This window comes from Triturus cristatus, chromosome 7 (assembly GCF_964204655.1).
Source record: "Triturus cristatus chromosome 7, aTriCri1.1, whole genome shotgun sequence".
Taxonomy (NCBI): Eukaryota; Metazoa; Chordata; class Amphibia; order Caudata; family Salamandridae; genus Triturus; species Triturus cristatus.
The window spans coordinates 1,014,492,714-1,014,519,303 of record NC_140590.1 but is presented as its reverse complement, the minus strand read 5'-3'; positions in this window follow the sequence as shown (position 1 = coordinate 1,014,519,303).

Genomic DNA, 26,590 nt, shown 5'->3' with positions numbered 1-26,590 from the left:
CAAATTATTCTGTTCAGTGTAACAGTATGCCTTCCAAAGTAATAGCGGGAGAAGTCTTGTATATATATAGAGCTGGCGTGCTAGTTATGGTAAACAAAGCCTCAGTCCAAAGTGTACGTTTACATCAGTATGTAATCCATATTCAGGGCAGGGGTAACCCCTGCAGTAAGAAGTTTCACGCTTTACCTGGAAAGGTCCTTTCCAGGTGAAGCATTACACTGAAGAGATTAATTTGCAGTCTCGTCTATTACAACGAGCGTAACATTTTCAAGTATCCAAAAGTGCCGCTCTTGTACTCAAGAGACGACGTCTGAAGTTGGGACTTTTCCCACTGCTGTTTCAACTCCCCAATACAAGTAGGAGACTCTGGACCATATTTGTGCTTGTACAGTCTATGTTTGAGCCTTGAAAAAGCCGTCTACACGAAAAAACACATGTCGGCTTTCTGCATTCACGCTACAACTTTGTGTCAACAATAACAAGAGCTTTTACAATTTTATACTTGTATTTGGACTGTGTCATCTTGTCATTCTGCTTTTTCCTTGGTGTTGTACTTGTGATTAAATTCAACTGACAACAGGGTCAGTTTGAAAACTATCTTGATACTGTGCTCTGTATTATAAATTTTGATATTCAAAAGTACTTTAGAGGCCTGGTTGGGCGGCAGGAGTATTGCTTGAGTGCTCAAAGATTCCCTCATGCCCATGAGATGACTCAGTGAAAATTGAATAAAATGGTCCACAGACTCAACATGTGGAAGAAATTGGAAACCACCAGTTCAGTTTTGCCTTTATCTCTTTGGGGCTAACTACGATGTCCGGACACTGTCACAGATGTGGGTCTGGCCAACCTCCGGTCGGCAGTCTTGCCACTTGATTATGATGTGACCGCACATGGTGCTGTTGCAAGCTCCCTTTTCTGTATGGGATCTTGTGCTGCGGTCGGAAACCGGCCACAGCACAAGCTCCCATACAGAAAAGGGATTTTGTATTCATCCCTGCACTGCGTGGTGCAGGGATCAATAGGGGAGAACCATGGGCTGCAGAGTGAAGGGGGCCCTGCAAGGGGCCCGCAAAGCCGCTTTCAGATAGGGTTTCCATGTCGGAAAGCCCAGCATGAAACCGTGCCGTAAACCGACATCGTAAACCGGATGGCGTAAAACGCTGTCAATATGGATTACGTGCCGGTTCTGAGTGGCAGATGGGTCCTTGAGTCCGTCTGAAGCCAGCCAGAATGTCTGGCCGGTTTCAAAACCGACAGCCTCCTTTGTAATGAGGCTGTCGGTTTTGAAACCGACGATCTTGGTCAAAACGCTTGTGACCTAAGGTTGGAGGATTTCCGACTGAGATAGAAATCGGCCCCAAGTGTATGCTCAATACTTTATAAGTTGGTGAACATGGAGTGCATTGTTAATTTAAAAATGTTAATTCAATAAGGCCATAAGATTACCAACTGAGGGAGACTCTGGGGTAGGCATACCACTCAACGTTGGGGCTGCATGTAAGAAATAGAGATGTGATCAGACTAAGAAAAATAGAGTTATTGGATTCTTCTACTTGTACCTTCAATGTAAGGTACTGCAAAGCGCGAATGTAGCTAAAAGGCAACAGATTGCTGGATAAATGTGAAGCGCTAGGCCCAGTGGTTAATTCGTGAAATCGTAAGTCACAGGTATATCATAGGAGCCCTGTGCAGCTGAAAGCCAGTGCCACCATTGCCTACTAATAATCATGCTCAAACAAGTGTGACATTTTGAAGTATTCCGGATCAGGGCAAACATAGGGATGACCTGTAAGTGCTAGCGTTAGTATTTTTTAAAAATAATAGTTAAAGTAGTGAAAAGCTCCACAGATGTGGTCAACTAAAAATTAGACAGATAGAACCATCTCATTAAAAGGTGCTGGTGTCTATAAATAAATGCTGGACTCCTGCAACCACTTGCATAAAATAAGCACTGCCCTGGGTGCAGTTTAAGATTCTTTACAGAGAAGGAAGCAATGCAGTGTTTTCAGTGTTTGGGGAGCTAATGATCCTGCAAGAGGTCAGTATCCATCTTTTCCCTGAATTTCATGAGAGTGGGAGCAGATCTGATGTCACTGGCCATGGTGTAGATGGTGTACCAGATCCTGGTAACACAGACTGCCTTCTGAATTCTTCCTTCTTGTATATTTGCCTATCCAGTCTGGATATTCCTGGTGCGGTGAAGTCCAACTGAGGTGGCTGAACTCTAAGCCCAGTATTTTAGAGTATCGTTTCTGATGGCACTGACGGTGATGAAACTGATCTTGAAGATGATGAGGGCCTGGCAAAAGAACACATGTAATTCCTTTGGCGTTGGGCATATGCGTTCAAATTTTCTCGACTTTGATGAGATGTGTTGTAGAGCTATTATCCAATGTGCCTGTAAAACATGTGAAAGAGCAAGGGGGAGATTTACTAGCTTTTGCGCCGTGTTTGCATCACAAAAGAGATGCAAAATTGCACATAATCTGTTTTTCTAATTTAGGTAAAAGTAATGCGAAGGAGCACATAGCGCTGCTTCGCATTACTTTGCGCCATGGGGGCATGCAAAGGTCAGTGCATGGGCATTCCCATGCAACCATCCAAGATTTCTCAAGCTAAATCCAATGTACTAAACACAGTAGATTGGGTTTAGCATGAGAAAACGGCACCCTTTTAAACTAGGTGCAAGGAAGGAGAAATGCTTTAATTTCTGCTTCCTTTTCTGACTTTGCATGCATTCATCACTGTGCAGCACTCATACAAAGAGGGAAAAGCTTTCCCTTGTGTCTAGGCATAGAATTTTGTACAGGTAGGGTATTCTTCCTGTAGAAAAACCTATGCTGGACTCACACACACACCCTAGAGCTATGGCGCTAAGGTGTGTGGGTGGCACACAGCAGCTGTAATCAGCACCGGCACAAGGGCAAGGGGAGGAGAGAGCCATTGCTTTGAAAATATGGCACTCTCCTGCTCCCTCCCTGTCACACAATGCAGCGCAGCCAAGTGGGGGTTGCGCTGGGTGACATTTTCATAAATGTCCCCCTACATGTCAGGTCACCGCAGAGATAAGATTTATATTTTGAGGGACCTATCCAACTAAACTAAGAGAAATGTTGAGATGGAATGCCTACCTATTTTGGGAATCAGAAAAGGAGAATAAATATTTAAAGACACTGTACATGCTTTCCATGACATCAATAGGGTTAGGATAAAGACTGAAGTGAGATTGATCTGAAAATAACTCAATAGGGTACGCCTACAGAAACAGGACAAAAGGTTGCCATTGGGCAGACTAACAATGGAGCCTTGTCCATTGATGTAGTGCTATGTAGAGAACCCATGGGAGTGAGATAGATTGAGTTTAGAGAATTCAGGGGCGTTTCTTATTTATTTATCTTTGTAATTAGGAGTTTTTTTATTGTGCCCCCAGGCCAACCCACAGCTTATTCTCAGAGGTTGCTAAACAGCAACCCTCTACCTTCTGGGTGCCATTCAGATTGTAACAAGTGATTGGTAGGTGGTAAGCACACTCCGAGCCCAAAAGGTATTGGTGATACACACAGGCCTCTTTTCTCACTCTGCTTCAGGCTCTGTCTTTTGCAGGAGTAGTCACTGTGTATCAATAGTGTATTTTATTTGTTTTAAAAACAATAATGGTATAGTTTAAAAATCCCTTGCCGATGTACAGTAAGTTGTGGTTTACACGAGGTCAATACTAATGGGTAATGTAGCGTTAACAATGCTTTTGACACGTTCCAAGGAAATAGAGCAGCCTTGTCCTCCACAGAGGAAGGAGAGAGAGTAAGGCAGGGCTTTAAGTGAGCTGGGCCCTCTAGGATTCAGACTCAGAAGTAATTAAAAATGGACATTGATATTGGTCTCTATCCTGCCTTGTATTTAGTGGCAGTTCCTCCATTTGGGCAGAGGAGCTTCACTCCCCCTCCGCGAGTGCAGCAAAGGTGAAAGATAAAATGGTTATAATATTAATTTATTACTATTCTATGTTTCACTTCTCCCAGACCCAGTCCGGTCCGTGTTGGGGGGGGGGGGCACAGCCACAGCTGCTGGCTGGCAGCAGAGGAGGAGTGTCCCTCACTCCAGTTTTAAGAGTTCACATGCCACTTTGGCCAGCTGTCTTGCGTTGGCCAGCCTGACACGCACATTTTTGCTGGATTACTACCACTTACTCACCACCATGAACCCCACACTTATCTAGGTTGATGGATCTTTGATGTCGGCAATATATATATATACATGTGATCAAGGCCTCTGGTAGGCCGAAACACGTTTCTGTGGCATATATATATATATATATATATATATATATATATATATATATATATATATATATATATATATATATTCACTTAAAAAACCATAGGTTTCACACATGTTATAGTTAGCTGGGCATTTCACTCGTGAAAAACCAGTGAAATTTCCACGTTATAGTTAGTGCAGGCAACTATAACTCACGCGACCGCAATCCTCTGTTGATGCTAATACTGTATTTAGACACTTATTTACCCATGTCTTCTTCCATTAATTTTTAGCTATACATATATTACAAATATTTTTTCTCAGAAAAACACATATGTCATCAGTGATGTAATATCTGACGTCATCAGCAGAGGATTGCGGTCGCGTGAGTTATAGTTGCCTGCACTAACTATAACGTAATTTCAATGGTTTTTCACGAGTGAAATGCCCAGCTAACTATAACATGTGTGAAACCTATGGTTTTTTAAGTGAATATATATATATATATATATATATATATTCACTGAAAAAACCATAGGTTTCACACACGTTATAGTTAGGAATTAGCATTTAAAAAACCTTAGAAATTCAGTGAAAAAACCATAGGTTTCACACATGTTATAGTTAGCTGGACATTTTACTCGTAACAAACCAATGAAATTGCCCCGTTATAGTTAGTTCAGCTAACTATAACTCGCGCGCCCGCAATGCACTGCTGATGACGTCACATATTACATCACTCATGACATGGTCAGTGACATCACTCATGACATCACTGATGACATCTCAAATGACATCACTGATGACATCACTGATGACATCATCCAGTGAATGTGTGTTTTTCTGAAAATTAAATATGTTTTATATATGTGTATCTCAAGGTCGATGGAAGAATAAATGGGTATATAAGTGTCTAAATGGATGATTTGTTTTTGAAAAATTGATTGTGTTACTGACTGATTAAGTGTATCTCTCACTTTGTGTATAAGTGGCTGCATGGGTTGGTGAGTAGCTACATGGGTGTCTATATAGGTTATTAGTTGGTTTTTTGAGTATCAGTCTGAGTGTCTGTATGGTACGGTGGGGGGTATTACGTAGTGCATAGATGCATGAATGAGTGACTCACTGTTTGTATGTGTTGAAGACAGCATGTGTGCAGGACTGTATGTGTGGATGAGTGTGTGTATGGGTGTGTTATTGAGTGAATGACTGTCTCAATAGTGTCTTCAGGAGTAACTACATATGTTTTTAACTAGTATATGTGACTATTGGTGTATATATGTGAGTATATGTGAGAGGGAGAGATTGAAAGAGTTCCTGTATGAATAAGTATGTGTTTCTATAAGTGATTGTTTAAAAGACTAAGTATGTGTAAGTTTCCGTAGAAGTAAGTATGGTGGTGTGTGTATTACTGTATATGCAAGTAAATGTATGTTTTATTCTTTATTAGCATGAGTGACTATGTGTGTGAGTAACTCTATGGATGAGTGGCATTGTGTAACAGGATGTATAGATGTATGAGTACATATGATGAGTGAGTACATGTATGAGTGACTGTATAGGACTGTTGGTGAATGAGTGGATGTGTATGTGGATCTTAGAATTACTGAAGAGGTTGTTGTAACTGGTATTGGTATGTCCATTGTTTTGAAATTTTTAGTCTCTATTTTTGAATGTGTGTATCAAAGCTTATATTAAGGTGAGAGGAGGTCTGCCACTCTATCACAAGGATGATGTCATCAGTGATGTCATCAGTGATGTCATTTGAGATGTCATCAGTGATGTCATGAGTGATGTCACTGACCATGTCATGAGTGATGTAATATGTGACGTCATCAGCAGTGCATTGCGGGCGCGCGAGTTATAGTTAGCTGAACTAACTATAACGGGGCAATTTCATTGGTTTGTTACGAGTAAAATGTCCAGCTAACTATAACATGTGTGAAACCTATGGTTTTTTCACTGAATTTCTAAGGTTTTTTAAATGCTAATTCCTAACTATAACGTGTGTGAAACCTATGGTTTTTTCAGTGAATTTCTAAGGTTTTTTAAATGCTAATTCCTAACTATAACGTGTGTGAAACCCATGGTTTTTTCAGTGAATTTGAAAGGTTTTTTAAATGCTAATTCCTAAATATAACGTGTGTGAAACCCATGGTTTTTTCAGTGAATTTGCAAGGTTTTTTAAATGCTATTTTTTTTTTTATTCTTCATTTTTTTCAAACATATTTTTAATTTAATTTTCTTATCTTTTATAAAGACTATGCTTAAATTTTTAAAATCCTTAAATATTTTTTTTATATATATTTTTTAAAATAAACATGTAAAATTTATTTCCAGTTTTTTTTTTTTTTTTTTTTTTTTTTTTTTATAGTACGCGTACCGTAAGCTCACGGTAAGCGTACGGTTTACGCAACGCCCGTAATCTATCTACGCTGCTTGCGTATAGTTCCGTACTTTGCGTAGCCGCGCGTACTGCGCGTGGGACGCGTGCGCGCTTACGCAACACGCGCACGTTACGCAGAAGTGCCGGGGAGTGACTGTTATGCGCATGCGCGCAAGCGCGTGTCTTTTTTACGCGCACGCGTACTTTTTGCCGTAAGCGTACCGTAAGCGTACCGTAAGCGTACGGTAGGTCATGTGATCTTGAAACACAACTTTTGATTGGTTGAAACTACTTTCAGTTCTAGAACTCTCCTACACCACACCCATTCCCCTCATTTCTGCTTGTGATCCCTTGGGAGAAGGAGCTGGTTTGTCTTTGGGATACGATGGCAGAACAGCAGAGCTCTTCTGAGAGTGAGGCTAGCACCAGCAGCACTGTCTTGAGGCAGAGAGCAAGGAAAGTAAAGCCTTCTTACGTTTGGGAGTATTTTACTTTTCCAGAAGGCCAGCAAAAGGTGAATGCACCCTTAGTTACTTGCAAGCTGTGTAAGCGTGTACTTTCTAGAGGTAATCCTAACAGGAAGTATTCCTTTGGGAATCACACCATGAAGAGACACCTCCAGGAAGTACACAGAAGGACACATGGTCATCTTTTTGGAGGTAACTCTTCAGAAAGACGAGCCAGTACATCCACAGCAGCTCAGCCTGGACCATCATCTGCAGGGCAGACTCCTTCTTCTGCAGGTCAGGTGAGCCCTTCATCTGTGGGGGGAGAATCTCCTTTTGCTGGCCCTCTGGAAATTAACCCTCGGTTTGCGAGGGTTGAAGTACGGTGCGCCACTTGTCACGATCTAATTACTTATAGGGAGACCAGTGTTTCCCTGGTGAACAGTAAAATAGATCAGCACACTTGTCGTACCGTCTAATATTCCCAATCTTTCTTTCCTCTGTCCCTGCATGAACACAACGGTTCTTTTAAGAGCCAACCTTATCTTTCATCTTTTTTTTTCTTTTTTTTTAAAAACTTTTTTTTTTTTTTTTTACCGTACGCGTACGGTAAGCGTACCTTTTTTTTATTTTTTAAAAAAAAACACTAAAAATCATTTATCTCATTACAAAGTCCTTGAGAGACTACAATTTTTATTTTTAACTTACCATACTCACTCAAAAAAATATTTATTCATTTGTTTTTTTAAAAAATAGTTTTTAAAATGGTTGTAGTTTCCGAAAATTTTCTATATCGATCTGAAAATAAAGAAAAAAGTATTAATATTTTTTATCCATTTTATAATACAATACACATATTTACATTTTTTACAAAAAAATATTTTTGCCTTATTTTTGCTGTTTTCAGAATATATTGCATTTCACTATTAATTGTGAAAGCAATTGCATTCATCATTTTACAGCGGGCAAAAAAAATTAACAATCACAAAGATTGTATTAAAAAAGCCCAGAATGTCTTCTCACTTAAACTTATCATTACAGAAATGCATATTATTCTAAAAAAATATCATCTAAAAACAATACTTTTTTCTTTAAAATACCGTCTGATATGTTTGTTTCAGAAGTATAATCACAATATTATATCTCAAATAACTCCAAAATACATCTGATTTTATTTCCTTTAGGCCAAATAGTTTTTTTTTTTTTCCTGGAATAAATTTCCAAGGGAAAACCATTAAAATTCTAAAGTTTAATCTGTCCAGATCTCACCAATTCTCTGTAACATTTTGGTTCACGAAAATTTTTTGAATAATTTATTTAGTCCACAATAGAATTGCTTACTTTTCCACATGGCCAAATAGTAATTTTTTAAATCATTTTTGAAAAAATTTCCAATGGCAGTCCAATAGCATTCCATAATTTAAAATGTGCAGAAGTTACCGATTATCTCTAAATTATTGGTTTTTGAAAATTGCATTAAAATTTAAAAAAGTCCACATTACAATTGGTTATCTTTCCTTTAGGCCAAATGATAATTTTAAAAATCTTTTTTCTACAAAATTGCAATGGTAATCCAGTAAAATGGTAAAATTATTTTGTCCAGATCTTGCCAAATCTCTCTAAAATTTAGGTTTCAGGAAGATTAGATAGGAATTTGCTAAATCAAAAGGCAAACGTTGTTTGAAAATCAATTGGGAATCATTACACAGTGTCCAGCCTTTTTCACATTTTAGATAAACTGTGTAATGTCCAGAAGTAACAGTAGGTCCATCATGGAAAATTATTGCAACAGTTACAAAAGTTTTTCCTGAAATTGATAATTGCTGTCCTGTAAACTTCTTTATTAAAGTATCCAATTTTGATCCATCAGCTCTACATCGTTGCATCATTAAAATTACATACTGTCCGTATTCCCTTAAAATTAATGTTGAAAACATGTCAGAATTACACTCACCACATTTCATGCTATGATTAGCATCTTTAACTAATTTTGCAAAAGTGACTGTTTTACTCTCTGGCAATGTCAAATAAATAAACCTTTCATTATCAACAATAGAGCCACATATATTATAACAATTATCACAACTATGTTCCCATTTATAAGAGAGACCAAAAAAAATGTCAATGGGAACTCCTTCTTCTTCCACTACCTGAAGAAAATACATCAAAAATTCGTGTGCATCTTGCTGTTCATTTTGAGAAAACTGTGTTCGTCCTGAACATACATCTAAAAGTTTTCTAATTTCAGTAGCACTTTCTATTTGAGTTTTATCTTTACTCAGCTTTTGAAAAAGGAGACTGAGCTCTGAACAGAATCTTTTTCCCTGATTTACTATTATCTGCTCTTGCAAACTTTCCAGATAAAATGCAACATTCAGCACTACATTAGCGTAGCAGTTGACACCAGAGCTATTTTCAAAATGACATCCTACAACCTGTTCTTCATTGTCCTTATTCTTTTTGCTTGCAATTACATCACTCCTCTTTTTTTTCCTCTTCTCTACATCTTCATTACAGATATTCTCATTTCTCCTTTTACGAGAAACTACACGTTTCTCCAACACAGGATACTGACCTAAATGAGGAGCATAGCTTCTTCTTAATCTATTATACTCCTTTACACAGTTTGTATCAGCACTAACTTTTGAGTCATCAAAGTCTATCATGAATAAACCTGATAATGTTTTGACTCGTGACAAAGCTACATATGCCATACCTTCTTTGAACACAGTTGAACCAATGTTCACAAATGCACAATCTACAGTCAATCCTTGAGACTTGTGGATAGTTACAGCATATGCTAGTGAAAACGGAAACTGCTTCCTACGTACATATACGTCTTTCACAAGCATGAAACGAACTGAACAACGACAAATGTCTTTAACTTCCTCTATCTGATCAAATTTTATCTGTAAACATTCAATTCCTTCTTTTTTCTGATAATTAATAAAACCCACAACTCTACCCATCGCTCCATTCACTAAGCCTTTCTCAACATCCAAATTTCTCCTTAAAAACACTCTACAGTTCATGCAAACATAAAGATTTTTTTCTAATCCTGCTGTTTTGGAGATGTTCTTCTCTAGTGAGTCCAATTTATTTTTCAGTTTGCCTGTTACTGTGACTGTAATTCTTCCATCCTCAATTTTGTCCACTGCTTCCAATTTCCTGATGTCTTCCTTTTCCAATTTCAAAAGCTCCTCATTAAATATTGAGCATTCACGTAGAGTTGGCATTAAGCAGATGACACTTTTGTTTTCTGCAATATTCTTGTATATTTTCTCTGCAACTATTTCTTCCTTTGGAAATAAATTATGTAGCAGCCGACTCTGTAATGCTTTTTTCCCAACATCTGTGAGTAGTCCAATCCTGATATCTTTCAGAATACTTCCATATTCTTCATCGTTTGCTTGCCTCATATTAGTTGTAAGTTCCTTGTACTCAAAGAAGGACCAAATATTTGTATTTCCAATGCTTCCCAATGACTTCTTTGTGTCTTCATGTGTCACAGTATTAAACACTGGTTGTCCTTTAACTGGAGTAAGTTGCAAAAGATCCCCAAAAACTATGACGTGTTTTCCACCAAATAACACGTCATAGTCTGTCTTCAAAATTTGCTGCATTCTTAAATGCACAAAGGCAAGCATTAAGTTTGATACCATGCTCACCTCATCAATAATGAGAACTTGCATCTTCTTCAATACTCGTGAAACTTCCAAGGATGCTTCTCCAGTTAGCTTGTTGAATTGTATTTTGTTCTCATGCTCCACTGGTAACATTAGCAAACGATGTAAGGTGATTCCTTTTATGTTATATGCTGCTAACCCAGTTGGAGCAGTAACCACACAAGACAAAGTAGAATCCGTTTTTTGCTTTAGGTAGCTTCTGATGACTTTAATTAGGAAACTTTTTCCAGTGCCAGCTTGTCCGCTTACATACATCCTGATTGGATGAAATGATGTGCATGAGCACTCTTTTTTGATATGTAGAAATCCGTGATCAATTTTGTTTTTGATCTCTTCATAAATTTGTTGCTGCTCTTGATTCAGTTGTCTTTCCAAATTTTCTAAGTCTATAAATTCTTCTTGAGCTTGATTCATACCCGTTTCCACTTCATTCATGGCTATTGATGCTTCATTTTCAACGATTGGTTGTCCTAGGGGATCTTGACTGTGTGTTCCTGAACTTTGGCTGTCCTGAGAACTGTCTCTAGCTGTTTCTGCTGCAATTGTAGTTTCCTGTTCAATTTCTTCATTTAACATTTGCAGATAAGTTGAGAATGTACTGCATTGTATGCTGTCTTTGCAAGCATTAAAAGAATCTTCATAGCTCTGGAATTCTCCCAGTAGTTCATCCTCTGTACGCCATGGTTTAAACAACTGTAAAAGAGCCAAGTAGTAAAATTCTTTCTTGTCGGTAGTGTCGCAACTCAGCTTCCGGTGATTTATCAAACTTCCTTTGGTTTGCTTCACCAAACATCCTTCTTCACCAACAACTTTATATTTTCCACTGTTGATGTCTTCTGCAGCTTTCCGTGAATAAATGTAGTTCTGTAACACTTCATAGAGACACATGTTCTCCAGATGATGACTTCTCTTGGGATAATATGTGTCCAACATGTTTGTTTTCAATATGTCTGTACTTTCTGGGTCATTCTCAGCCAAATATTCAATTTCTCCAACAGATTTCAGTACCCGATTTCTCATTGCTGCAAGGCCTAAACTTGCCCAAATTATTCTTCTTGACTTCGAGTAGAGACTTGCAGAAGATAACCTATCTGAACATTCGTAGGATCCAATTTCTCGATGCGATAACATCTTCAAACTGAAACTGTACAGCTTCTTACTGACAGTCTTCTCGTGAGAAATCTCTTCCCACATTTCCTTCAATTCTGTTTTTTCTGATTTCGTAATGTAAGACGTTACATATCGAGCAACAGCAATGGAATTGTCAGCAACATACTGTATATCCATGTTAGCGTTCCACATGGATAAAATGACTGGGTTGTAGTCATTTATATTTTTTGATTCTTCTTTTCTTTTAAGGTTGTAGGTATTCTTAGGTGATTTTCTTGTGATAGTATGTCTCACAGCTGACATAAAACTGTTGACTCTTCCATTTGTAAGAACAGGTCTAGGAAATCCAAATCGACATTTAGTGTAGTATTTTTCTTTGCTCTTGTATTTCCGTCGACAGTATTTTCCACACCGATGACTTTGGAAACGTAGAACTTGCTCCTTTAACTTGTTCTCTTCTGTGCTTTTAGGTATAGCACATGTTGCATATTCTTCAATGTAAGATAACACTGCTTCATCAGTATCTGTTCCAAACTTTGGGGCATCCTTGATCCACAGCAGCATATGAATATGAGGAGCACCTCTTGCCTGGTACTCTTTTCTCCAAAAGAAATCCACTACTTCTCCAAGGGGTGGATTTTTTTTATTGCAGATGAAGGACATCATAGCCTCAAATCTATGATTGAAATATCTGCAAACATTAACCGGATCCAATGAGCACAGTTCTCCTGCTGTCTCGTATTCGATGTTTTTAATGTTTGAATTGGCCTCTCGTAGAAAATCCAGTAAATCATCCCAAGCGTACTCGGCACAGCTTAGGGTAAGGAATCATGTTGGTGTTCCTAAATTGCGTAACATGCATTTTAGTTCACCATGGCGTCGGTACCAATATTCATTTGTCCCACGCTGACAAGCCATCAGATTGATCAGTTGTGTTTCCAAATGATCATCTCGGTGCTGCACTTTCTCCATAAAATCCTTAGCAGACACATTTTGTAAATGTACTCCACTTTTTAAAATGTGATTTACTGCATAAGACAGTGCAGACAAGTCGCTTTCAAATAAAAGATGGAACAAATAAGGAATACTTTGTCGAAATCTTGGATCTTCAGCATATAGTCTTGTAGTTCGATACTCTGAAGCTGGAATCTGTTCTGGACGTTCATCGTATCGTCCTCCTTTTCCTTTAGGAAACAGCTGGGGAAAACATCGAGCTTCCAAGCTCTCCTCCCATACACTCACGGGATTTCCTTTTGCTTTCTTCATCTGAAAGAGATCAATATTGTCTCCCATAACTTCTTTCGAATGGAGAGGATGTATGCTAAAATGTTCATAAATTTCTTCTTCCTTTGACTTGTCCACTTTTTCAATTTGTCCAGTTGGTGTTTCTGTGTCTCCTTGTAAATCTTCTTCTTCTTCTTCTTCTTCTTCTATATAAATTGATTCATACCATTTGTTATTTTTTTTCAAATACAAATTTGCTCTTTGTACTTTCCGCACATCTACCAGCTCCTGCCAAATCTTCTTATTCTTTGTAGGTACACCATTAACCAGAATAATTAATGGTTCAGTTTCCAAAGTATCCGCATCAATAGTTTCCATATTTTTTTTCAAATCCAAGGGCAAATACACCACTCTACCTTTTAAACCTCTCAGTAAATCTGAAGGAGGTAATTTACCAGTTTTGGGCTCCATACGTACTATGGTCTGGAACGGATGAACACATTGAATGAGTATAGACTCATATGTATTTAATTCAGAAAGTTCAGCAGGAATAGCATCCAATTCTAAATTATTATGTACAGCTCTGGTCGGCATTCTATTTTCCTCTAACTTGTTGTAGCAGTATTTACAAATACGCTGATCTTCACCCAATTCAAAACAATTTTCAAGAAATATATATGTGGCAAAATCCATCCACTTATAATTATCTTCATTTTCACTCTTTCTGTAGAGATCAACATTCCTAGTTTGTTTTCTATAATGAGTTCTGCGGCAACAAATACAAGTAACATTTGGTCTTTCATTAGAGATTATTGCAAATTTTGTTATGTGATCATTAAATGTCTTACTTACACAAGGTTCTACATTCTCTTCCACTTCTGCCTCATTTACTGTGTCCTTCTCTGCACTGTTTTGTTCAGGACCAAAGTAACAAAACTGAATTTCATCAACAACCTTCTCTACATCTGATACCGTTCCTCGGAACAGAGCCCTATTCAATTCATTTAACTTTATTGCTGGACTTTTGGCAAAATACAACCGTCTCACAAACTTTCTCATTTCAGTATGATGAACAGCCAGCATCCTAAAATGATGGAAAACACTATTGCACACTTTTCTAGATAGACAAGCAAGAGAATGACCCTGCAAACCAGTATTCTCTCTCACTCTGCATGGATCCAGACTTTGAAGCACCTTAATCTTTTGTTTTACACTTTTTTTACTATATTCTCTTAGAAACTCTCGAAATCTGTCAATAGATTCCTGACGCACAGTGCAAATACTACTACAATTCCAAGTGTACACTGGGGCTTTAGGACGTCTCCCCATTGCCTCATCTGCCATCACTTGTACCTCATCTCTTGGAACCATTATCTCCTTCTCCATTATGCAACCATTTTTTACTTCGTATGAACGACCTCTGGTGTCAACTGCATGCAGCAAACTATTACTTTGAAAATAGCTCTCTTCATTAAAAAAAGGTTCACTACTTGAACTATGCATCCACTTTCCTAAAAAAACTTTACAAAAGTTTGTTCTGTTCACTACTCTTTTGCTTTTGCTTTGTGATTTCAGTACATTAACCATTTTATCTAATGTACGCATCCTATTCAAAATTAAAATGAATAGTTTCCTTTTTAATTCTAATGCCTTTGCTGCAATGGCTTCAATTTCTTTTTTTCTCTTGTAATATTTTGCCTTTTGCTTATATTTCTTTATATCCTTTATCAAATTGGACATAACTCTTCTCTGAAACATTTTTCTACGTATCTCTTTAAATGCTGTTTTTCTGTTTATGTTAAACTTTTCAATTGCAGAAGGTATATTTGCATTAACTAAATTCTCAATTTTTTGCTGTTCTCTATTTTTTGTTACATTTTTCCGAGAACAGACATTTTGTACATTTTTCTTTGTTTTGAATATTTTGTTTAGAAATTGTTTTTTTTGCTTACCAGAAGATTTTTTCTTTTTCCCAACATCAGCATCTTCTACTAACTTTGGTCCTCCAGTTGTCTTCAAATATAGTTTTTTTTTTAGCGTTTTTTGAACTCGAGATTTTGTAGGCATCTTAAATTTTGTTCACTGTTCTTCAGCAATACCTGAAAAAAACTAAAAAAAAAATCCGTTATTGTATTTAAATATATTACTAAATTTCTTTTCACATTAGTCACAAAACGAAATTTCTTTGCCAATTTGAATTCACACAAACTGCTCTTTTTTTTGGGCAAGTGAAAATCTCTTTTACAAACTGTCACATTATGAAACCACTTTTCAGATTTTTTAAAAAGCCCATGTCCACAGTGCTACACTCCACCAAGGGCAACCAGCCTTAGTGATGCTGAATGTATTTGCATTACAGACTTAAACCTGAAAACCCCACTGGCTTGTACATACTGTGCATGACTATACACGGCAAGGACATGGGTGTGTGCTAAGCCTCTGCTTCTTCCCCCAAAAATTCGCTCCCCCTTTCCATCTAATGCAACTGTGAAATCACCAGAGCAAGACGCAATAAATCTCTGTCTATAATTCTTCTATGCACACAGAGTCATGTTTTCACATTAGTGCCAAAACGAAATTTCTTTGCCAATTTCAAAGCACACTTACTGCTCTTTTATTTTTTCAGGGGCAAGTGAAAATCTCTTTTTACAATTTGAAATCACTTTTACAGACTGACACATTATGAATCCACTATTTTTGCTTTATTTAATTGCACGTGTCCAAGCTGTTTTTTTTTCAGACCACCACCATGTGCATTCTCTGTGACTGCCTACACTCCACCAAGGGCAACCAGCCTTAGTGATGCTGAATGTATTTGCATTACAGACTTAAACCTGAAAACCCCACTGGCTTGTACATACTGTGCATGACTATACACGGCAAGGACATGGGTGTGTGCTAAGCCTCTGCTTCTTCCCCCAAAAATTCGCTCCCCCTTTCCATCTAATGCAACTGTGAAATCACCAGAGCAAGACGCAATAAATCTCTGTCTATAATTCTTCTATGCACACAGAGTCATGTTTTCACATTAGTGCCAAAACGAAATTTCTTTGCCAATTTCAAAGCACACTTACTGCTCTTTTATTTTTTCAGGGGCAAGTGAAAATCTCTTTTTACAATTTGAAATCACTTTTACAGACTGACACATTATGAAACCACTATTTTTGCTTTATTTAATTGCACGTGTCCAAGCTGTTTTTTTTTCAGACCACCACCATGTGCATTCTCTGTGACTGCCTACACTCCACCAAGGGCAACCAGCCTTAGTGATGCTGAATGTATTTGCATTACAGACTTAAACCTGAAAACCCCACTGGCTTGTACATACTGTGCATGACTATACACGGCAAGGACATGGGTGTGTGCTAAGCCTCTGCTTCTTCCCCCAAAAATTCGCTCCCCCTTTCCATCTAATGCAACTGTGAAATCACCAGAGCAAGACGCAATAAATCTCTGTCTATAATTCTTCTATGCACACAGAGTCATGTTTTCACATTAGTGCCAAAACGAAATTTCTTTGCCAATTTCAAAGCACACTTACTGCTCTTTTATTTTTTCAGGGGCAAGTGAAAATCTCTTTTTACAATTTGAAATCACTTTTACAGACTGACACATTATGAAACCACTATTTTTGCTTTATTTAATTGCACGTGTCCAAGCTGTTTTTTTTTCAGACCACCACCATGTGCATTCTCTGTGACTGCCTACACTCCACCAAGGGCAACCAGCCTTAGTGATGCTGAATGTATTTGCATTACAGACTTAAACCTGAAAACCCCACTGGCTTGTACATACTGTGCATGACTATACACGGCAAGAACATGGGTGTGTGCTAAGCCTCTGCTTCTTCCCCCAAAAATTCGCTCCCCCTTTCCATCTAATGCAACTGTGAAATCACCAGAGCAAGACGCAATAAATCTCTGTCTATAATTCTTCTATGCACACAGAGTCATGTTTTCACATTAGTGCCAAAACGAAATTTCTTTGCCAATTTCAAAGCACACTTACTGCTCTTTTATTTTTTCAGGGGCAAGTGAAAATCTCTTTTTACAATTTGAAATCACTTTTACAGACTGACACATTATGAAACCACTATTTTTGCTTTATTTAATTGCACGTGTCCAAACTGTTTTTTTTTCAGACCACCACCATGGCCATTCTCTGTGACTGCCTACACTCCACCAAGGGCAACCAGCCTTAATGATGCTGAATGTATTTGCATTACAGACTTAAACCTGAAAACCCCACTGGCTTGTACATACTGTGCATGACTATACACGGCAAGGACATGGGTGTGTGTTAAGCCTCTGCTTCTTCCCCCAAAAATTCGCTCCCCCTTTCCATCTAATGCAACTGTGAAATCACCAGAGCAAGACGCAATAAATCTCTGTCTATAATTCTTCTATGCACACAGAGTCATGTTTTCACATTAGTGCCAAAACGAAATTTCTTTGCCAATTTCAAAGCACACTTACTGCTCTTTTATTTTTTCAGGGGCAAGTGAAAATCTCTTTTTACAATTTGAAATCACTTTTACAGACTGACACATTATGAAACCACTATTTTTGCTTTATTTAATTGCACGTGTCCAAGCTGTTTTTTTTTCAGACCACCACCATGTGCATTCTCTGTGACTGCCTACACTCCACCAAGGGCAACCAGCCTTAGTGATGCTGAATGTATTTGCATTACAGACTTAAACCTGAAAACCCCACTGGCTTGTACATACTGTGCATGACTATACACGGCAAGGACATGGGTGTGTGCTAAGCCTCTGCTTCTTCCCCCAAAAATTCGCTCCCCCTTTCCATCTAATGCAACTGTGAAATCACCAGAGCAAGACGCAATAAATCTCTGTCTATAATTCTTCTATGCACACAGAGTCATGTTTTCACATTAGTGCCAAAACGAAATTTCTTTGCCAATTTCAAAGCACACTTACTGCTCTTTTATTTTTTCAGGGGCAAGTGAAAATCTCTTTTTACAATTTGAAATCACTTTTACAGACTGACACATTATGAAACCACTATTTTTGCTTTATTTAATTGCACGTGTCCAAGCTGTTTTTTTTTCAGACCACCACCATGTGCATTCTCTGTGACTGCCTACACTCCACCAAGGGCAACCAGCCTTAGTGATGCTGAATGTATTTGCATTACAGACTTAAACCTGAAAACCCCACTGGCTTGTACATACTGTGCATGACTATACACGGCAAGGACATGGGTGTGTGCTAAGCCTCTGCTTCTTCCCCCAAAAATTCGCTCCCCCTTTCCATCTAATGCAACTGTGAAATCACCAGAGCAAGACGCAATAAATCTCTGTCTATAATTCTTCTATGCACACAGAGTCATGTTTTCACATTAGTGCCAAAACTAAATTTCTTTGCCAATTTCAAAGCACACTTACTGCTCTTTTATTTTTTCAGGGGCAAGTGAAAATCTCTTTTTACAATTTGAAATCACTTTTACAGACTGACACATTATGAAACCACTATTTTTGCTTTATTTAATTGCACGTGTCCAAGCTGTTTTTTTTTCAGACCACCACCATGTGCATTCTCTGTGACTGCCTACACTCCACCAAGGGCAACCAGCCTTAGTGATGCTGAATGTATTTGCATTACAGACTTAAACCTGAAAACCCCACTGGCTTGTACATACTGTGCATGACTATACACGGCAAGGACATGGGTGTGTGCTAAGCCTCTGCTTCTTCCCCCAAAAATTCGCTCCCCCTTTCCATCTAATGCAACTGTGAAATCACCAGAGCAAGACGCAATAAATCTCTGTCTATAATTCTTCTATGCACACAGAGTCATGTTTTCACATTAGTGCCAAAACGAAATTTCTTTGCCAATTTCAAAGCACACTTACTGCTCTTTTATTTTTTCAGGGGCAAGTGAAAATCTCTTTTTACAATTTGAAATCACTTTTACAGACTGACACATTATGAAACCACTATTTTTGCTTTATTTAATTGCACGTGTCCAAGCTGTTTTTTTTTCAGACCACCACCATGTGCATTCTCTGTGACTGCCTACACTCCACCAAGGGCAACCAGCCTTAGTGATGCTGAATGTATTTGCATTACAGACTTAAACCTGAAAACCCCACTGGCTTGTACATACTGTGCATGACTATACACGGCAAGGACATGGGTGTGTGCTAAGCCTCTGCTTCTTCCCCCAAAAATTCGCTCCCCCTTTCCATCTAATGCAACTGTGAAATCACCAGAGCAAGACGCAATAAATCTCTGTCTATAATTCTTCTATGCACACAGAGTCATGTTTTCACATTAGTGCCAAAACGAAATTTCTTTGCCAATTTCAAAGCACACTTACTGCTCTTTTATTTTTTCAGGGGCAAGTGAAAATCTCTTTTTACAATTTGAAATCACTTTTACAGACTGACACATTATGAAACCACTATTTTTGCTTTATTTAATTGCACGTGTCCAAGCTGGTTTTTTTTCAGACCACCACCATGTGCATTCTCTGTGACTGCCTACACTCCACCAAGGGCAACCAGCCTTAGTGATGCTGAATGTATTTGCATTACAGACTTAAACCTGAAAACCCCACTGGCTTGTACATACTGTGCATGACTATACACGGCAAGAACATGGGTGTGTGCTAAGCCTCTGCTTCTTCCCCCAAAAATTCGCTCCCCCTTTCCATCTAATGCAACTGTGAAATCACCAGAGCAAGACGCAATAAATCTCTGTCTATAATTCTTCTATGCACACAGAGTCATGTTTTCACATTAGTGCCAAAACGAAATTTCTTTGCCAATTTCAAAGCACACTTACTGCTCTTTTATTTTTTCAGGGGCAAGTGAAAATCTCTTTTTACAATTTGAAATCACTTTTACAGACTGACACATTATGAAACCACTATTTTTGCTTTATTTAATTGCACGTGTCCAAACTGTTTTTTTTTCAGACCACCACCATGGCCATTCTCTGTGACTGCCTACACTCCACCAAGGGCAACCAGCCTTAATGATGCTGAATGTATTTGCATTACAGACTTAAACCTGAAAACCCCACTGGCTTGTACATACTGTGCATGACTATTCACGGCAAGGACATGGGTGTGTGCTAAGCCTCTGCTTCTTCCCCCAAAAATTCGCTCCCCCTTTCCATCTAATGCAACTGTGAAATCACCAGAGCAAGACGCAATAAATCTCTGTCTATAATTCTTCTATGCACACAGAGTCATGTTTTCACATTAGTGCCAAAACGAAATTTCTTTGCCAATTTCAAAGCACACTTACTGCTCTTTTATTTTTTCAGGGGCAAGTGAAAATCTCTTTTTACAATTTGAAATCACTTTTACAGACTGACACATTATGAAACCACTATTTTTGCTTTATTTAATTGCACGTGTCCAAGCTGTTTTTTTTTCAGACCACCACCATGTGCATTCTCTGTGACTGCCTACACTCCACCAAGGGCAACCAGCCTTAGTGATGCTGAATGTATTTGCATTACAGACTTAAACCTGAAAACCCCACTGGCTTGTACATACTGTGCATGACTATACACGGCAAGGACATGGGTGTGTGCTAAGCCTCTGCTTCTTCCCCCAAAAATTCGCTCCCCCTTTCCATCTAATGCAACTGTGAAATCACCAGAGCAAGACGCAATAAATCTCTGTCTATAATTCTTCTATGCACACAGAGTCATGTTTTCACATTAGTGCCAAAACGAAATTTCTTTGCCAATTTCAAAGCACACTTACTGCTCTTTTATTTTTTCAGGGGCAAGTGAAAATCTCTTTTTACAATTTGAAATCACTTTTACAGACTGACACATTATGAAACCACTATTTTTGCTTTATTTAATTGCACGTGTCCAAGCTGTTTTTTTTTCAGACCACCACCATGTGCATTCTCTGTGACTGCCTACACTCCACCAAGGGCAACCAGCCTTAGTGATGCTGAATGTATTTGCATTACAGACTTAAACCTGAAAACCCCACTGGCTTGTACATACTGTGCATGACTATACACGGCAAGGACATGGGTGTGTGCTAAGCCTCTGCTTCTTCCCCCAAAAATTCGCTCCCCCTTTCCATCTAATGCAACTGTGAAATCACCAGAGCAAGACGCAATAAATCTCTGTCTATAATTCTTCTATGCACACAGAGTCATGTTTTCACATTAGTGCCAAAACGAAATTTCTTTGCCAATTTCAAAGCACACTTACTGCTCTTTTATTTTTTCAGGGGCAAGTGAAAATCTCTTTTTACAATTTGAAATCACTTTTACAGACTGACACATTATGAAACCACTATTTTTGCTTTATTTAATTGCACGTGTCCAAGCTGTTTTTTTTTCAGACCACCACCATGTGCATTCTCTGTGACTGCCTACACTCCACCAAGGGCAACCAGCCTTAGTGATGCTGAATGTATTTGCATTACAGACTTAAACCTGAAAACCCCACTGGCTTGTACATACTGTGCATGACTATACACGGCAAGGACATGGGTGTGTGCTAAGCCTCTGCTTCTTCCCCCAAAAATTCGCTCCCCCTTTCCATCTATTGCAACTGTGAAATCACCAGAGCAAGACGCAATAAATCTCTGTCTATAATTCTTCTATGCACACAGAGTCATGTTTTCACATTAGTGCCAAAACGAAATTTCTTTGCCAATTTCAAAGCACACTTACTGCTCTTTTATTTTTTCAGGGGCAAGTGAAAATCTCTTTTTACAATTTGAAATCACTTTTACAGACTGACACATTATGAAACCACTATTTTTGCTTTATTTAATTGCACGTGTCCAAGCTGTTTTTTTTCAGACCACCACCATGTGCATTCTCTGTGACTGCCTACACTCCACCAAGGGCAACCAGCCTTAGTGATGCTGAATGTATTTGCATTACAGACTTAAACCTGAAAACCCCACTGGCTTGTACATACTGTGCATGACTATACACGGCAAGGACATGGGTGTGTGCTAAGCCTCTGCTTCTTCCCCCAAAAATTCGCTCCCCCTTTCCATCTAATGCAACTGTGAAATCACCAGAGCAAGACGCAATAAATCTCTGTCTATAATTCTTCTATGCACACAGAGTCATGTTTTCACATTAGTGCCAAAACGAAATTTCTTTGCCAATTTCAAAGCACACTTACTGCTCTTTTATTTTTTCAGGGGCAAATGTAAATCACTTTTACACACTGACACATTATGAAACCACCATGTGTAACTACAACAAAAACAATTCCCATTTCTATTATTCATTTCTTAAGTTACCACATACATACCCTCTCAAACTGTAAACTCACCTTTAAAATTAGTTAGTTCTGAAAGAAATGTGACACTCAAACAGCAGATTATCAGAGCCAGGATCTCTGTTGTGTTCACCTGTCTCCTCTCAGCAGAACCAGATAATGGCAAACTTTCCCTCTATGTTTCCACACATATACATGTAAGTTTCAAATCTCAGTGCTTCCCCCTTTTTTTTAAATGTAATCACACATTTCTATTGGTTGAAAACCAACCCTTTTCCAAAAGTACCCTGCCCCCAACTTGACTTCTGCCTAGTACCCTTCCCCCAACTTGACTTCTGCCTGCTACCATAGCAACAGCTCATGGAACACTGCTGTGTGCAGTTAGGTCAGAAGTTCGACACACAATGTTTCAATTCCACAGAGCAAGAGTGCTTGACTTTTCAAACCTAACAGCAAATCCATAGTACTGTTCTTTGGTTACACATTTTTTTGTACCAATACAAAACATGCTTCTATTAATTTTCACATACAGCCTAGTTTTTATTCTGGAATGGTATGAAACAGCCAATCAGTTCTTTTTTTTTTGAAAAAAATATGTATGCCTCCATTTCCAAACTGTCTTTCTTTTCATATTGCCATTCTACTGAAAGACACCTCCTGAGTGCATCCAGTTCTCCTTTGAAGATGTTCACAGTGTGGATTGTAGGGCACAGCTATGTCTTCTGGAGTGAAAAGTATGCAGAGAAAACAGATATGGTGAGAGACCTTGCTTTGCCAAATGTAGACATTAAATGGATTGGTCAGAGAGGGTTAAAGTGGCACCAATTGATGCCATTGGTAAAATCCTTCATTCAAATCCAACACCCTGACCTCATAATAGTGCACTGTGGTGGCAATGACCTAGGCACTTTGACTGGGGTAGGTCTGGAAATGCTTATGAAGGACACCTTTGCACAACTGTTTACACTTTTCCCTAAAACTGCCTTTGTGTTTTCCAACATATGCCAAAGGCAAAAATGGAACTGGTCCAATCATTTCTGTCCGCAGATTGACAAAGCAAGAAAGCACGTCAACAAATCTGTTTCTGCTTTCCTCCGTGACTATGGTATGGGTGCCATTTACCACAACAACTTGCGTTATGACATGCAAGACATTTATAGAGGAGATGGTGTGCACTTCAATGATGAAGGGAACAGAGTCTTCCTCTTGAACCTTAGACTCTGCATCGGTACTTACTTGTAGGTACCACTAAAAAAATGACTTCATAAACACAACAGCTCTTTTTAGAGCTCCCTAATTTCTAAACTCTTAAATCTGCTTTTCATTTATTTATTTTTATTTTTTTTACCGTACGCTTACCGTAAGCTTACCGTACGCGTACCCCGTGATTTTTTTTAAAATCAATAAATGTTTTTATTGTACTTTTCTGTCCTTCTTTGACCCCCTTACAAATGTTAGGGGGTCTGTAACTCTCCTCATTGCCCCCTTTCCTTGTTTTCACTCTTTTTTTTCAGAGTGAAATACACAAAATGGCGGCCGCCGCTTCCTGGTTTCGGCCGATTCGAATGTTTACTAAGATCTAAGAGCCAATCAGAATCGCGCTCGCGCACGCCACCGTACGCTTACCGTAAGCGTACGGTAAGCGTACCGTAAGCGGGCTCAGATATATATATTGATTTAAAGGCTATTTTCTCAGAATCTACTGAACAGATTTACACCAAACCTACAAAAGGCACTTCCTTGACCTAGGGACTACCTCTCTGCCAAATTTTGAGTAATTCTGTTCAGCCATTCGGGCTGTAGCTCGTTCTAAAGGTCCTATGGAAAAATGCATGGGAAAAACGCGTTTTGGGACCCCCCTTTTATCTCAGCCCCCGCTTGATGAATCCCCCCGAGACTTTCAGGGTAGGAGCGGAGCGTAGCGCCCCACCTATTTTGAGAAATTCGTGAGGATTCGTCGACCGGCGCCAAAGTTATTCAAAATAGAATGTTGAGGTTTTCCTATGGAAACGTGGTCCTAACTATAACTACCTACTGGCGACCGCCAGTAGGTAATATATATATATACATATATTGCTGCTACGAAACACCAGTCAGGTGCACTCACAGGCGGGTGCTTCTTCATGCGGGGGTGTACCCGCATTCAATTATTGCTGCAACTCTCCTTCTCACATCAACCATCCAAAGAGAAAGACAGCACTCACGGGGGCCGTTTCCAAAGTTTATTAAATGGAAACTGTCACGTAAACAAACAGACGCGTTTCGGTAACAACCTTCATCTATGTTTACCGAAGCGCCCGCCCGCCATGTTTTTAAATCATCGTAATGTATATCAACATAAATGAGGGACCAACGTCGATAACGCGGTCTCCTGCATTACTTCCCCAATGTCGGCGCCATCTTATAGTGTATGATAACCAACAAGCCTAAATGACAAACTCTCCTCGCAAATGCGAGCGGAGTAAAGGAAGAATCTGTCCATACACGTCAATCCAGCCCTGGATGGGCATACACCTGGAGAGATTCTCCAACTGAAATGAAACATGGCTAGGGCTGCCTACTACTTAAAAAATTCTATACAATCATAATATGCCAAAAATTATATTGGCGAAAAATACTGAGTGGGTGAGCAAACTACTATGTCTATACATCTGGGGATACTACATACAATATTATACAATCTGTCGTACATGATGTTTCCGCAGGAAGCAACCAAGGTAAAGTAACGGGTCCTATACTCGGGTTTAAACACAAATACAAATACAGATGAATATATACATATATACATGTACATATATACAAATTATGTAAATGTAAGCCTACAAACACATGAGGGCCGTATATATACACATGAAAATCATATGCATACACATCGAGTATATATACACACAATATGTACAATATATACAACTGCAAAATCCAATATCATCATACTATAGTAGATTGAAGGGGGGAGGATAGAATATAACTTCACTCCCCTAAGTGCACAGCTAGCTCTTCACTACTATTAAGGCCCCATGGTGTTTTAGTTTGGAGATCGATGATGTACCGTGACTCCAGTCTCCGGAGTTTTAGAATCCTGTCTCCCCCTCTAGGGTTCAACGGTACATGATCCAAACAAAAGTAGCTTAACTCATCTCGATTACGATTGTGAGTTTTGTCAAAATGACGCGCTACGGGGTAGGTCTCGTCGCCTTTACTGATGGCCCTCATGTGTTCTAAGATCCTGATTTTAGTAGGATGAATGGTGCTGCCCACGTAGCGCAAGCCACATGGGCATACTAGGCAGTAAACAGTGTAAGGAGTGGTGCATGTTAAAAACTTTCTGATGTTCCTATTGATTTTCATGATGGGAATGTCATAACTAAGCACTCTTTTACTCCCTTTGCAGGCTTTGCATTTGCCACATGGAAAAAACCCTCCTAGTGCTCCAAATGGTGATCTAGGGGCATCCCTCAGATAGCTGCATACTAAGTCATTTTTGATGGACCTAGCTTTTCTAAATGTGACAAGGGGGTGGGGTGGAAGATCTGTCCCTATCACGCCATCAGTCTGTAAAATATGCCAGTTCTTACGCATGATCCTCTTGAGGTCCCCTGCATCCCTAGAAAAAGTCGTTATGAGTCTGAATTTGCCCCCATTGATGACACCCATATTCTTGGTTTCGGCACATTTAAGCAAATCAGCCCTTTTAGTAACTTTCACCTTTTCAAAAGCCTTCTCAAGAACCCCTTTGCTGTAACCTCGGGCTTCGAAACGTCTGATGCTATCGTTGGCTGCCACTAGGAACTCTTTATCATCTGAACTGTTTCTTTTTATGCGGAGCAATTCCCCATAGGGGATGCTCCTGACCAGATTCGTGGGGTGGCTGCTAGAAGCATGCAGGACAGAGTTTCCCGCTGTCTCTTTGCGGAAAAGTTTGGTTTTCAACTGTCCCTTTTCTATGTAGATGTTGACATCCAAGTAATTAACTGATACAGCATCTATCTCCCCTGTGAATTCTAAATTCACTTTGTTGTTATTCAGGACATCTATGTAGTTTCTAGCCGTGTCGAGTGAACCGTTCCACACGATGAGCAAGTCATCGATGTAACGGTACCACACGACCACCTGTTCTGTCCACTGAGTGTTGGAAGTGCCCCAGGCTACCTGCTCCTCCCACCAGCCTACGAACAAGTTTGCATAGCTGGGGGCGAAGCAGGTACCCATGGCCGTACCCGAGATCTGTCTATACA